This window comes from Leopardus geoffroyi, chromosome X (genome assembly GCF_018350155.1).
Source record: "Leopardus geoffroyi isolate Oge1 chromosome X, O.geoffroyi_Oge1_pat1.0, whole genome shotgun sequence".
Taxonomy (NCBI): Eukaryota; Metazoa; Chordata; class Mammalia; order Carnivora; family Felidae; genus Leopardus; species Leopardus geoffroyi.
Genome location: NC_059343.1, coordinates 3,449,186 through 3,465,066, shown reverse-complemented (window position 1 = coordinate 3,465,066; position 15,881 = coordinate 3,449,186).

Genomic DNA, 15,881 nt, shown 5'->3' with positions numbered 1-15,881 from the left:
GCCTCAAAATGTTCTCATCTCATCATCTTACCTCTTCTGGACCACCTGATTAGAAAAAAAAAGTTGTAAATCGAGTCTCTGCTAAGGAAGCAAAAGCAATACTTTCTCTGCAGATGCTCATGATTATATTTTAATAAATGGATATATACATATATATATATAGAGAGAGATATCTATAGATCTATATATAGATACATATAGATATATATAGATATCTCTATATAGATATATATTATCTATATATATTAATAAATGGATATATATATATAGAGAGAGAGATATCTATAGATCTATATATAGATATATATATAGAGATCTATATATAGATATATATTATCTATATATATTTTAATAAATGGATATATATAGAGAGATATCTATAGATCTATATATAGATACATAGAGATATAGAGATATATATGTCTCTATATAGATATATATAGAGATATATAGATATCTATAGATCTATATATAGATATATATAGATATCTATATATAGATATATATTATCTATATATATTTTAATAAGTGGGTATATAGAGAGATATATAGATATCTATATAGATATCTATGTAGATCTATACATAGATGTATATAGATCTATATAGATATCTAGATATAGATATATATACAGAGAGAGAGAGGTCTTTTAGGACTCTACCTTTACACAAAGCGACTACCCGCATATTTAGAAAACCTACAAATAATTGTAAGTTTTCCTCCAGACAAGGGCTTGAGAGAAAATGGGGAGGGTGCGTCCTCTTCCACGTTTGGCCAGGGCGGAGAAGCAGCTGGCCAGAACGAACAGGTGGGATGCATTAAAGTCTTCATTCTAGTGTCTGAGGTCAGAGGCTCCTAATAGAAATGACTTGGGGGCTTCTGGGTATTGAGAAAAATTGCCAGCGGGTTCAGCTGGGAGAAGCTTTGAAAAGCAAACTCATCCAAGTCCCTCGTCTGAGGTCCCGAATGCAGCACCTTGGTATTGAGTGCGTCCGTTGATGTAGGGAGGAAATGGGGAGATACATTTCTGGTACCCCAACGTACACCAGTGGAGATGTCTCTTGAAAAACTGGGAAATCAGCTGATGCCCAATTGCAAATATGGGAAGCATTACACAGCGTCAGTGGTAAGATCTGTTGCGCTTTGCTGTGCTTATCAACTATTGTGTAATGTAGCTGGTTGGTTCGGAAATCTATGTCTCCTGTAGGAATTTTGGAAGATAAAAAAAAAAAGTCTGTCATTTCTGTCTTGAGAAAAGTGATAGCTTTAAATTTTAGAGCTCTTTGCATGTAGACACACATTCAGATGCCTATATGATTTTGTAGTGTTCCTTTATTTAAAAAAATAATAATTTATCAGCATCACCTATTGTCTTACTTACAATTTTAGGTTCCTTTTGTGTCGTTAATCATTGGGATCTCATTTTACTGAAGCACTATTTTTAAACACCTGCTATGCCGTCCTCTCCCATGAATGGATGGATATAGAACAGGAAATTTGGGCTGTTAAGGTAAGACAACATAAAGGGGACAGAGTTACACCAGGACCCACTGTAAGTAATTTGTAACCTAAGGAGAGGGAGATGCGACCCGCTGTAAATGTTGACCCTACGTGTTGTTATAAAGCCTGCTTTTGAAAGAAGCAGCATTTGAATGAGGAGAAAGCATAGAGAAGAGGCGGGTTCCCAGGCAGGTGTGTTGGCCACCGTGTGGGCTCAGCTCATGCTTTGTCAAGTAGGAGCCACCCAGCATCACAATGCCACGAGCCCCGGCGCATTGAGCTGTCCCCATGGGGGTTCCGGGGAGCCCCGCCTCCCAGATGTGCGCAGGGTCAAAGACAACAGTGGTCAGTGGTTGTCTCGGGGGTTCCCTCCTCTGCCCTCAACACCACCGAGACAAGCATCCAGGTAACGGACGCCAGATCCCGGGAGCAGGCAAAGTCCCAACAAACAGAAAGAAAGAAAGAAATTAACAGGACACCTGGTCGCCGTTCACACCTGTTAGCCTCATTTTTATTATGGACCTAAATGCGGCTCATCACAGCAAAACTTTTCACCTTTCTTCCAAATCCCCTTTTAATCACCTATAAATGGATCCTACACACTAACGGGAATAAGGCACAAACTAACAGTTTAAGATGTGCCTCTTGTTAATTTAGATATTCTACAATGTGGAGAGCTGACGTTTCATATTTAAATTTTTTTTAATGTTTATTTATTTTTGAGAGAGAGAGAAACAGAGTGCAAGCAGGGGAGGGGCAGAGAGACGGGGAGACACAGAATCCGAAGCACGATTCAGGCTCTGAGCTGTCGGCAAAGAGCCCCACATGGGGCTCGAACCCAGGAACCATGAGATCATGACCGGAGCCGAGGTCGGACACTCAACTGACTGAGCCACCCAGGCGCCCCTGACGTTTTGTATTTTAAATTAATTATCCGGGGTAACTAGGGAAAATAACAATTGACCTCCTGCCTACACAAAGTATGCAAAAGTATCTGAATGTTGGGTGATCCATGTGTGCTAGGAAAACACTTAATTGTTCCCTTTATCAACAACAACAACAAAAAAAAACTAGCAGCTGACAGTTATGATCAGAAATGATCTGGAACTTTAAAATGACGCTATCTTTGTTGGTGTTCAGGGCACAAAATTAGAGGAATGATGACCTTCAATCGTAAGCCACGAAAATTAAATCCTACATTTACCTCTGTCCTCCTGGGAGCCTTGAACACTGGATTTCTGGGGAAAATAAAGTAGGAAGGAATAGTGTGTACTTTGGAACCAAGATTCCCAGAATGTATGGATTGTCCTCATGGTATTTCCACCAACAAGCCATAAAGTTCCTCATGTTCCATTCTCTCATCTACCGTAATGTGCTTAATTGCTCTGTAACATTGAGAGAAATGTTGGAGAGACATAAGGCAATATTCCTATGAATAAACATCAGAAATCTGACTTTCATTATATGAGCCCACAATATAATTATCATAAGCAAATATCACAGTGATTCCCTTAACAGTGCATGATGCTCTACCTCGGCTGTGGGGTGCTGAAGCACTTTACTAAGAATATCCTCGCGGGGACGCCTGGGGGGGCTCAGTCAGTTAAGCATCTGACTTCGGCTCAGGTCATGATCTCAATGGTTTGTGAGTTCGAGCCCCGCGTCGGGCTCTGTGCTGACAGCTCAGAGCCTGGAGCCTGCTTCAGAATCTGCCTCTCTCTCTCTCTCTCTCTCTCTCTCTCTCTGTTCCTCCCCTGCTCACATTCTGCCTCTCAAAAATGAATAAACATTCCAAAAAAAAATTTTTTTAAAGAGAAATATCCTTGTGAACTCAGATGAACAACGTAAGAGGGAAAATTGGAAATAAGTGAATAAAAGTGGGACTGTGTCCCTTTGATTAAAGTCATACTCGTTCCTTTCAACCTCTTATGGGGATTTTTCTTGCTAACTATTTTCCTTCCACAAAACCCACACCTATGTCTGGATTCTGTCACATCCTTTTCCTGCATCCCCAAACACATCCTATTTGGAACAGCATCCTCCTTTGTACTTTCTTTTGAACCGTGATACCAAAATGACCTCAGAAGTGAGTTTCCTAAGAGGCGTGCTCGTAAATTGGTCTTGGACCCTATTCTGTTTTATCCTAAATTTTTACAGAGTGTTCCATAATGCCCATGGGACATCAAAAGAAGCGGGAACTAAGGTAGTTCTTGCCCCGCCCCTTGTTCTTTACGGTAACAAGTCCGGTGTGGACCGGTGAGGCATCTTCCGGCTAGACGAAGCCTATTGGAGAGGCCCGTTTAAGTGACTGGCACAGGCATGTGTCAACCACACTCTGTAAACAACTGCTTCAGGGAGAAAGCGGAACGTCGTTTGTGGTGGGAACAAACATCTCTTAGATTTTAATGGGCAAAAAATCATGTGTTTGTTGCTAGTCTGTTGCAAACAAAATCTAGTATTGAGTCTCAGCTCTTGAAATAATATGAAATAATGCTTTCGCTATAAACTATGGTTATGCAGAATGTCTCTTTTTATTGTGCATCCTTTTAGTCTAAACCCAGATGCTACCCTGTCCCCTTAGTACAGAAGGTAGAGACAGTATGATCTTTAATGTGCCAAGAGGCGCGGGGGGGAGAAAAAAATACACCTTCAGCTTCTCATTGACCCCTTATTTAGGACTGAGCTACAGGTGCAAAAGACAAACATAAGGGCCATATTTGCTATGTTTCTTGGTTGCAACGGATGATGATAGTAACTGTGGTCCCACTGGTCTTTTTAAAGGTGCGTGTCCAGAAAAATAATGATAGTGTGAAAACCCTATCTGTAAGTGCTTTCTTACAGAATTGTAAAAAGGGGCAACAATTGAGGGCATTTTTTTTTTTTGAATCAATGTTTGGTCACAAGAGATACATCAATAAGTGAAATACGAACCCCTCTTCCTTTTTCAACAATGGAGATAAATCTACACTGAACCTCTAGGGAAAGGAAAAGAGTTGGATCTTTGTGCTAAGGACACTTGTTAGCCTGCAAAGCATGTGTTTAAATACGAGCGAAACACCCCAGCACCTATGGGTCAGAGTCAGGTGACCTGGCATTTTCTCCTGCACTGGCCCAAGGAAGGTCAAGTGACCTCACACAAGCCACTTAATTTGTGTGCATTTTGACCTGCCAACGAGGGACCGTGTTGGTTAGACCTGCTTCCTCCCCCCACCGCCCCCGCATCCAGTTGAAGATAAAACAAAATGGCACATTTGAGAATTTGTTATAAACTCCTGTAAATCTCAAAGGGTCCTGGGTAATCTGATTCTTTCTAAACAATATTTGAAGAAAGTGGTCACTCTGTCTTGCTGACGTCTAGGAACTGTGCTTATCAATGTGGACTCACTTTTTTTTTATTGTTCTCTGTTCATTTGGCATGAAAAGTAGAAGCCTGTGCTGTTTATCTCATGTATGGGGAACACTCCACTTGGAAGACCTGAGCACACAGAGTAAGGGAAAAGAGACTGTAATAAAGTTTAGAAAATCATACTGAGGTATACATTTTTTTAATGTTTATTAATTTTTGAGAGAGACAGAGCATGCACAGGGGACGGGCAGAGAGGGGGGAGACACAGAATCTGAAGCAGGCTCCAGGTTCCAAGCTGTCAGCACGGAGTCCAACGCGGGGCTTGAACCCATGAACCGTGAGATCATGACCTGAGCCAAAGTCGGATGCTTAACTGACTGAGCCACCCAGGTGCCCTGATCAGTAGCAAGTCTTACTTGCTTATTCATGTGTGCTTATACAAGTATATATGTGTGTGTATATGTGTGTGTGTGTGTGTGTGTGTGTGTGTGTGCTTAGTATATACTGTAATACTGGCTATTAAGTATATATTATACATAATTATATATAATTTTATTTATCATATATATATATATATATAAAATCATACGCAATAAAACCTTGGATTGCAAGTAACTCATTCTGTCAGTGTTCTGCAAGATAAGCAAACCTTTCTAATAAGTTTTAACTTGATGAATGAGTGCTTTGGATTACAAGCATGTTTCCAGATTAGTTATGCTTGCAAACCAAGGTTTTTACTGTATATAATTTTATTAGGCTATATATATTGCAAATATATAATTATATAGATATACATAATTATGGCTATATTACATATATACACAACATATAAAAATAATGACACATATATAGTATATAACATATATGTACCATATTATATACTATGAGACATACGATACTGTATACATATAGTATATATTATGTATGCTATATATAGTGACATAGTATATAGTGTATAATATATACTGTATATATTACATATGCCCATATATGCAGTCTATATATACACACTCATAACTTATTTTTGGTGGGGAGAAGAAAGGCCTGCACAACATACAAACTTTTCTTTTGAAATGTAAAAATTGTATATTTTTTTCTCATTTACTCCTGTAAACGTTACATATGGTTTTTGAACATGAATCTTTACTTTTGTTTAACTATTTGAATGATCTTTAGCTAAGTACAATGTTTATCCTTTATTTGAAAGTAATTTAAGCCTACAGTAATACGATTAAAGGAGATTCTTGGGGCACCTGGGTGGCTCATCCAGTTAAGCAACCGACTCTTGATTTCCCCTCAGGTCATGATCTCACGGTTCATGAGATCAAGCCCCAAGTTGGGCTCTGTGCCGATAGTGTGGAGCCCGCTTGGGTTCTCTCTACTCTCTGCCACTCCCCTGCTCACACTTTATCTCTCTCAAAATAAATAAATACACTTACAAAAAAGAAGAAGATTCTTGGGACACGTGGTGAGTGTGTTAACATGAGCATTGGGTTGGACAACAGTGGTCTAGATCATGGCCTTACACCTCCATCAAAGACAAGAACAAACACTGGGTTGGATATGCGTAGACATCCAACATAACAAGTCTCTTGTTTTCATGTTCTTATGCCAGCAACATAAAAGCCAATACTTGCAAATTGAAGAAGGTTATAGGATCGAGGGTCAGTTTTCCCCCAGTTCACTTGTAGGACAACCAAAGATCAGCTGTGCTTCGTACTTTAGAAAATATTTTTACCAGCTAAGGATGTATGTGCATGCACACACACACACACACACACACACACACACACACACTATTATGTACGGTTAAAAAGATGTGTTTGTATAAGGGCATTATTCTGTCAAACTCAAGACCATAAGAACGGGCAGTGATAACAGTAATAAATCCAACTGCTCCACTTCAGGAACCTTCAGGAAACATCAGACATAAATGGACACACTCAACCTGTAACGGGTCAGCTTTGCACAGTTTCTCCCAGTGCATGATTCTTGGGCGACCCACGGGGGGAGTTCTGCCTGACGTTGGAGAAGGAAGCCCCAGACGGTGATGATGTGAATGGAGTTCAGAGTCACTGTCTAATCGTCTTGTACTGACACCAAACCCTTATAAATAAGTATATGTTATGGGTTGATCAGTATAAATAATATACATGTGTGACTCTTACCATATGTGTACCTATATTACGTATAGACGTGTGAATGTATACATACATGTTTTACCAAGCCATTAACAGTTCTTGCTATGCATTTGGATCAGTTTTGAAAACGTGTCAATATAAGACAATTAGACAGTGACTCTGAACTCCATTCACGTCTTCTGTCACCGAGAGAGAGAGAGAGAGAGAGAGAGAGAGAGAGAGAGGATTTTGTGACAAGGGAGATAACTTATACTGATACCTTTCCCTTTCCCCTCCCACACCTGGGGCAAATCACTTAAACTTTGTAGGTCTCTTCCTCGTTTGATTTTCAGGTCACACTACACACGATGCCATATACATGATACAAATATTACAGTTATACTTATCTGTTCCTGTTTTCATACTGCGTGTATATGTCCCACGATAATGAACAAGGTGTTTTCACAGAGGAAAAACACAAATGCAGGGCATGCACTAAAGCCACGGGAGTGACCCAGTAGGTGACACTATCCGCTCTGTGTCAGAAGAGAAGGACACTGGATGGCTTGGCACTGGGACCAGGTTCACAACCTACGAACTTGGAGCCAGGTGACCAGGCTTCCCATCAGCCCCTCCCAAAGCTCCTTTAAGGGTCTCATCACCGTCCCGCACAGTGAGCCTGTCTTGTGATGGTTGAGCTCAAAGGCTCCAAAATATTACACTGGGAATTTGCAGCATCTTACTTCGGAGAAATTTCATACAAATTGGGGAATTACCGTATTCATCACTTGTAAAATTGGTTCTAGGAAAATGTGATTATTTCAAAATGACAAGAAGAGAATTGTATGACATAAGACCCTCGATTGGGACCAATGGGGTTTGCATCATAAGTAAGGTCATGATCCGTAAAAGCTCCGCTGCCATTTTTCCCTGGAAATGTCACTTGGAAATTCTGTTTTACCATGAAATTTATTTCATGGCCCCACTAAAATAATTCTGTACTGTGTTAGAATATATTCACACTGGTGATCCTTTATGAGACGTTCTGATTTTTACTGCTCAGGAGACCCAACGTTCTGAAGCATTAAATCGTTTGTACCAAAAGCCCTTTCTTAAAATGGGTCTATGCAACGGATATTTATTTAGCGGTGTTTATGTGCCTGGTTTCCTGCTAGCTTCCGGGACAGACCCAGTTTCAGAGAGAAGAGCTGACCTGTTAGCTCACAAGGGAAGCAGTAGGAACAAGGAGAAAGCACCCCACTTTCACAGCGAGGTGTTTTGGATTGTACAGGATGTGATGATGAAATACAGCAGGTGTACGGGGGGCATCCTCGGACAGGCAACTGCCCGGGAACAAGTGACCGTCTGGTGAGAAGTGAATCCTGAAGGATGGAAGGAAGCCGATCTTTAGGGCCAGGGAGGATGAAGATATCTAGACAGAAGGCGACTCAGTAGGAGGTGAGGACCTTTACAAGAACAGAAGAAGTCCTGAGTCAATGGGATGGGAAAGGAGAGCGTGGGTGAAAAGGTGACCTCGTGACTGTGCACAGAAGCCCAGTGTGTGACCGTGTAGTCCTGGGGAGAGATTGATAGATTCTGGTAAACTTGCTGAGAAGCTGCTGGTCTACGCAGCGTAGCGACAGGGGCCGCCCGCGTGTCTACACAGCTCAGCAAAGCTCTGCACAGGCCAGGAGCTGCCTGGGGGGGGAAGGGGGGAGGCGTGTGCCCAGGTGTAGGTGTAGGCAAGGCGAACCCCTGGTTGGGGACAGTAACCAGGGCTCTTCAAACATGGGTCTGGGTGTATCCCCTGCTCTTCACCTGTTTAGAAGAACATGGCAGGATTGTCATTAATTCTCTGTGTTTGACAGAATTCACCAGCAAAGCCATCTAGTCTCGGGCTTTCCTGTATTGGGAGGTTGTTCATTCCTTACTCCATCTCTTTACCTGACTTCGGTCTGTTCCCATTTTCTCCTTCTTCAGGATGCAAGCTTGCTAGATTGTGTGCTTCTAGGAACTCAGTCATCAATTTCTTGTAGGTGATCCGACCCTTTAGCAGATAGTTATTCAGTTGTATATTAAGATCCTGTTGATGTCTGTGGCACCTTTTTCATATCTCCTTTTTATTTCTTATTTTTTTTAAAAACAACTCTCTCATTGGTTTTTTTTTTTTTTCTATTCTCTATTTCACTTATTTCTGCTGAATTCTTCATTATTCCCTCCTTCTGCAAACTTTGGCCTCAGTCTGTTCTTGTTTTTCTTGTTCCTTGGAGAGTGAAGTTCGTTTGTTGATGGGAGACCTTTCCTCTTCTTTAATGCAGCCGCTTCTGCTGTATTTTCATTTTCAGATGTCTCAAGATAGTTTCTAATTTCCCTCCTAATTTCTTCTTCGACCCATTGGTTGCTTAAAAAGTAGTGTTGTTTAGGGATGCCTGAGTGGCTCAGTCGGTTAAGCGTCTGACGATTTCAGCTCAGATCATGATCTCACCGTTCGTGAGTTCGAGCCCCACATCAGTCTCTGTGCTGACAGTGCGGACCCTGCTTGGGATTCTCTCCTTCTCCCTCTCTCTCTGCCCTCCCACATCTGTCTCTCTCTCAAAATAAGTAAAATCTTAAAAAGAAAAAAGTGGTGTTGTTTAATTTCTACGTATTGGTGAAAAGCTACCTAGATTTTTTTTTAAATAACAACTCTATTGAAGTATAATCCAGAAAACATTAAAGTCCACCCTTTTCAGTATTTCCCATATGTTAATGTGTTCGCAGTCATCATTACATTTAATTCCGTAATGCTCTTATCACCCCAAAGAAAACTGCAAACCATTAGCAGTCACCCCTGTCCGCACCCTGTCCTCAGCCCCTGGAAATCACTAACCTCCTTGCTGTCTCTATAGATTTGCTTATTTTAGACATTTCCTACTAATGGGATCATCCAACAGGTGGCCTTTTGTGTCTGATTTCTTTCACTTAGCATAACACGATCAAGGTCCATCCATTTTTTCCCATGTATCAATGCTTAATTCCTTTTTATTACTGAATAATATTCTATTATATAGCTATTCCGCATTTGGTGTGTGCATTCACTGGTGGATGGACGTTGAAGTTTTTTTTTTTCCTCTGTGTAATTATTATGAACACTTATGGGCCACTTTTTGTGTGGATGTATGTTTTCATTTCTCCTACATATATAGCCTGGAGAAGGAATGCTGGGTCATGGGCAACTCTGCATTTAATATTTGGGGTGACTGCTGAATTGTTTCCTAAAGCCAGCTCCCTCATTTAACAGTCCCACCAGGAGGGTATGGGAGCTCCAACCTCTCTATATCCTCATGAGTACTTAACAACATTTTTTTTTTTAATTTTAGCCACTCTGTGATGTGGTATCTCACTGAGATTTTGATTTGCATTTCTCTAATGACTAATGTGTTGAACATCTTTTTATGTGTTTGGTAGCCATTTCTACCTCTTCCTTGGTGAAAAGTCTATTCAAATCCTATGTGCATTTTTTATTTTTTTTATTTTTTTTAAATATTTTTTTTCAACGTTTTTATTTATTTTTGGGACAGAGAGAGACAGAGCATGACGGGGGGAGGGGCAGAGAGAGAGGGAGACACAGAATCTGAAACAAGCTCCAGGCTCTGAGCTGTCAGCACAGAGCCCGACGCAGGGCTCGAACTCACGGACCGCGAGATCGTGACCTGGCTGAAGTCGGACGCCCAACCGACTGCGCCACCCAGGCGCCCCCCTATGTGCATTTTTTAAATGGGGCTATTTGTCTTTTTATTGCTACGTCTAAAGTATTTGGGTGGGACACTAACTGAGTTGAGTGGATAGAAGAGAGATAACTCAGTGGGTATGGTGATTAAATACAAACACGTAAAAAACACAGCTACATATCCCCCCCCCACACACACACACCAATCCCCAAAACTATATTCATTCTTAAATCAAAGTTTTTTTTTTTTTTCAAAGATATACACTGCCATGACCTTCCGATCATGGATGTACTGAGAAAGCAGAGCTATTAATATATGCCACGTTTTGTTGCATCTTTATTTTAGAGAGATCCCAATAGTGTAGAGTTTCGCCATAGAGTAAGTCATGCTAGTAAGAAAATAATATATTATAACATACTTTTATCATAACAGTCACAGGTAGATTCTTTCCACTTAGTAACCCTGCTGGGAGAGTATTTTAAAAACCTTTTGTTGGGACGCCTGGGTGGCTCAGTCGGTTAAGCGTCCAACTTCAGCTCAGGTCACGATCTCGCGGTCCATGAGTTCGAGCCCCGCGTCAGGCTCTGGGCTGATGGCTCAGAGCCTGGAGCCTGCTTCCGATTCTGTGTCTCCCTCTCTCTCTGCCCCTCTCCCGTTCATGCTCTGTCTCTCTCCGCCTCAAAAATAAATAAGCGTTAAAAAAATTTATAAAACCTTTTGTTAAGGTTGGTTTGTTTGTTTATTTTTGAGAGAGACTGCACGCACGCATGAGTGGGGGATGAGCAGAGAGGGAAGGAGAGAGAGAATACCAAGCAGGCTCTGCACTGTCAGCATGGAGCCCAACACAGGGCTGGAACTCACCAACTGTGAGATCATGACCTGAGCTGAGACTGAGTCAGACACTCAACCAACTGAGCCACTGGTGCACCCTAGAACAGTATTTTTGATCACACTGGAAGGAAGCAATGTCCCAACCAACTGCTCAGACATAGATGCCTGACATTACATTATTAATATGTCACCCTTTCCAGAGAAACTCTTACTCATGCTCCTTTAAGTTGAAAAAACACTAGAAAGAATATTCTCATAGGAATTAATTTCTCCAATTGTTTTCCAACTTCTTATCTTTCTATCCCATGAATTGAAATGAAATAAGGAAGAGTGGTCCGATAAGATTTCACCATATTTAGTGATCTCTCTTGGACTCTTTGTAATGTGAACTAAGTCCTTCAGCTTTATTAGGTGCACAGTCCGAAATCCAGAACCGTGTGTTAGAAAAATTACGTATCATGCAGCCTCTATTTTCACTGATGAGTAATGGCAATGATCTCTCTCTCTCTCTCTCTCTCTCTCTCTCTCTCTCTCTCTCGTCTCCTTTTATTGATATAGACTTGGAGATAAAAGGGTTATTGCTTTTTGGTTTTTACATGTTTATTTATTTATTTCGAAAGATGGGGTGGGGAGAGAGAGAATCCCAAACAGGTTGCACTCTCAGTGCAGACCCCAACACGGGGCTTGAACCCATAACTGCGAGATCAGGACCTGAGCCAAAGTCAAGAGTTAGACACCACCCAGGAGCCATAGAAGGGTTATCGTTGGTTCTGCCATATGAAGATACCCACTTACTCACATGTTTGCATCTCAAAATTTTTAATGAAATCTAGCTAACCTCATTTCTGCTGAAACTTGAGGCCAACGTTCCTCGTTCTGACTTTTGCAATAGGAATTGAAGAACACTGCTGACTACCACCTCCTTAGCATCCCTCTTATCCTCCTGCTAAATGCTTGTAATGACACTTGTGGCCTCCATGGATAGATCCCACTGAAATATAAATGACAACAGAGTCCCCTTTGCTATTTAATGGGCCAACCCGAGTTAAGCATATGCATCGTAATTCAGTTCTGTATGATTCTCATGTAATTCGTCGCTTTGAGCTTGTTATAGCTATAATGAACAAGAGACTTAGAACATCAAAGGAAGGAAGGAAGATATGTAATGTTTTATTTAGTGCTCTCAGTACCAGAGTAAGTTTGATTAAAGGAGCAAAATCACTATTTGCATAAGTTTGATGCAGGATTTATTCCTAGCCTCGTGAATGAATGACTCCTCTTGTTGATTGGGAAGACTTAATTAGCAGTAATTTTATCAGATGCAGATTGTGAATTATTGATTTGCACTCTCCAGCAGGTCTTTCCTAGCGCTGGTAACAGTTATGCCTTCCAGCTCCCTCTGGGTTCTCCCAATGTGCAACCCATCTTCCACACTCAGTGATAGGCACCCAATCACTTTGTTCCAACATCAAAACTATCCCCATCCACTCCCTATCCACCCCCTAACTTTTGGCTTAAGCATTGGAACTAAAGATTTGAGTAAATGACAAACAAACAAACAAAATCCTACGTGACTACCAGAATTCCACAGGGCAGACAAGATTCCTTGAACTCAAGAGTTGGCTTCTGCCAATAGAGTGGATAATGAGCCAAATAAGACAGACATGAAGTCGAAAATGGAAGAGACTCAGATGTTTGAGCAAATCATGGGACATGTTTTTCATCCTTTGTAATCCATTCCCTACGACCAATTTACTGCCCTGGATAATTATCTGCTAGACTTTATTTCTCCAGAATAGCTGACACTAGTCATCTAGCTTCCCAGGCTTTTTGGATAAAGGTTTTCATTGTTGTTGTCAATGAGCCTGTTCCTCAGGATGTCATAGAGAAATACCCTGGACTGCGTGGCTCAAACAATAGCCATTTATTTCCTACAGTTCTAGAGACTGGGAAGTCCAACATGAAGGTGTCAACAAGGTAGGGTTTTATTTTTAGTTCTCTTCTCTCGACATGTAGATGGCCACCCCCTCCCTGTGTGTTCACATGACCCCTTCTTAGTGTGTCTGCAGAGACAAAAAGAGAAAGAGAGCTGCTGTCTCTTTTTATTATAAGGACACTAGCCCATCATGGTAGCCCCCAACCTCATCTAAACTTAATTATTTCCCAAACGCCGTACCTCAAATACCATCACATCAGGACTTTGAGCTACAATATATGAATTTGTGAGGGACACAAACATTCAGTTCGTAACAATTGGTCAGAGGCCACCCTAATATCCTAGCCATGTGAAGCTCTCAAACGTGACTACTTACTTTATCAATCCCTATAAGTTGAGAAAGTGTTAAAAAAAAAAAAAAAAAGAAGAGGGTTAGTAAGACAGAAGTCATAGTCTTTTATGACATCCTATCACTTCTTTCTTATTCTTTTGGATACAAGGAAATCAAGGGACGGCCAACACTCAATGAAACAGAATTATGCAAAGATGTGAATACCAGGTTTGGGGATCATGGGAGCCTCTGTTAGAATGAACCCTCTACAGGGAGCTTCTCCTGGACTATCCAGCTTCATACTATCTGCACAAGGTTCAGAAGTGAACAGATATGAAGGGTGCCCCTAGTACATGTCTGCCTCTCAGCCTGGCACCCACTGTGCGTGGTATCTCCACGTGCCAGAAGACAAAGGATATATGAAAATTGTCGATTCCTAATTACTTACATAGACTTCAGAATCTGAAGAAGGCTAGCCACACATCCATAAGGGTACCTCAAGGATTACAGAAGGGGTTCCTCCATATTCCTTGCCACATCTTTCTTTTTGTGAAAGATAATAACTGATGAAGCCTGTCCTTCACCCTCTCCAGATAAAACCTTTTGTTTCAAAGATTGTTTCAAAATATTTAACACTTTATGACATTTTCTATTAACAATACCAATAAAAGCAAGGTCTTCCAATGTTTAACAGTGACTGAAAATGTAGAGGAAATGCATAGAGTAATATACATGGGAAAGGAAACAACTTACAAATTATGGAAGTGAGAACTGATACCTACTTACTGTCTCCTCTTGAAAGAACCAGTGCTTATTGTTCTCGAGTGAAACTCCCATGGAAGACTGAGTCTATTGGAATATAAACAGACATCCTGATTCTCAGTTAATTCTGGTTAAACATAAAGTTGGAGTGACACCTTCTCTGAAATCCTCATCTCGTCATTATTGTACGGCACATTTTCTTCTAAATTTCATTACGGTGATTATTCACTCTTTTAGTTAATGTAGATTTCATGTCAGTTATAGCTCCTCAAATACCCCCATACCACTTCTCTGTGCCTACATGATGAATATGAACACAATTCCATCTTGGCCATGAATGGTTACTTGGAGTCCGCTTAAAAGTCAAAGTCTTAAAATTTCTATTTAGAAGGGCGTATTTCCACTGAATGATAAAATAAAGAGGGCCTACGTGCCCTTCTATATTCTTCACCTGCATGGAACGAGGATTCTCGCTCAGAAGTCCGTGAGCTGGGGTATGCCCACAGAAAGCTCAAAATACATTGCTGTGTGTCCTGTAGGTTGTTTTCATATGTATAAAGCAAAATACAAAAGTCAATTGGGTTGTAAGAGAGAATACCACTGAGTTGCCAACCAGCTCTAAATATTCGACTTGGTCCTCTCAGAGCTGAAAAGCAGCACATACAAGGTCTTGTCTGAAAGCCTTGCCCAGCCTGGCCCTATGGTAGACTCTTCATCTGTTGAACTACACTGAAGCATCTGTAGGGAAAAACAAGGCACTAACATGGATAAATATGTAATTTCCACTATCCTTACGTGCTGTGAGAAGATTTTCTGGTTGTGTAATGAAATAATCAAGTGGAATGAAATAATTCCACAGCCCATGTACAATGGGACAACAAGATGGGACACAGAACATGCTTTCTTCAACATGTCGAGGCAATGCAAGAATTATTAGCTGTATCTGTTCACAGCATTCACTGGGGGCATCAGTTTTCATTTCTATTTCTAACAAATAGCCTCAGGGAATCCTGGATGGCATGCATGTCATCCAAAACGCTTAAAATTCTTTCATGTTTTAAAGATGTTTAAGATCACGCTGTAGATTTGCCTTTCTATTCCTCACTGCCATCAGAATAAATGGGAAAGCCATGATGAGGTCACTCTTCCATTTCCTCAATAATAAAAAGAAAAGCTTCTTCATGGGCACCAATCACGCACCTGAAAATTTACTTCCACTTTACATCGAGTCTTTATCATATTGTCATGTTGGTATTATTAAGTATCTCGTACATGTGACACAGCAGATGCTCAGAGAGTTGAGATATGTCCTGAACCCATAGACCTCCTCTGTGGGCAACTGGAG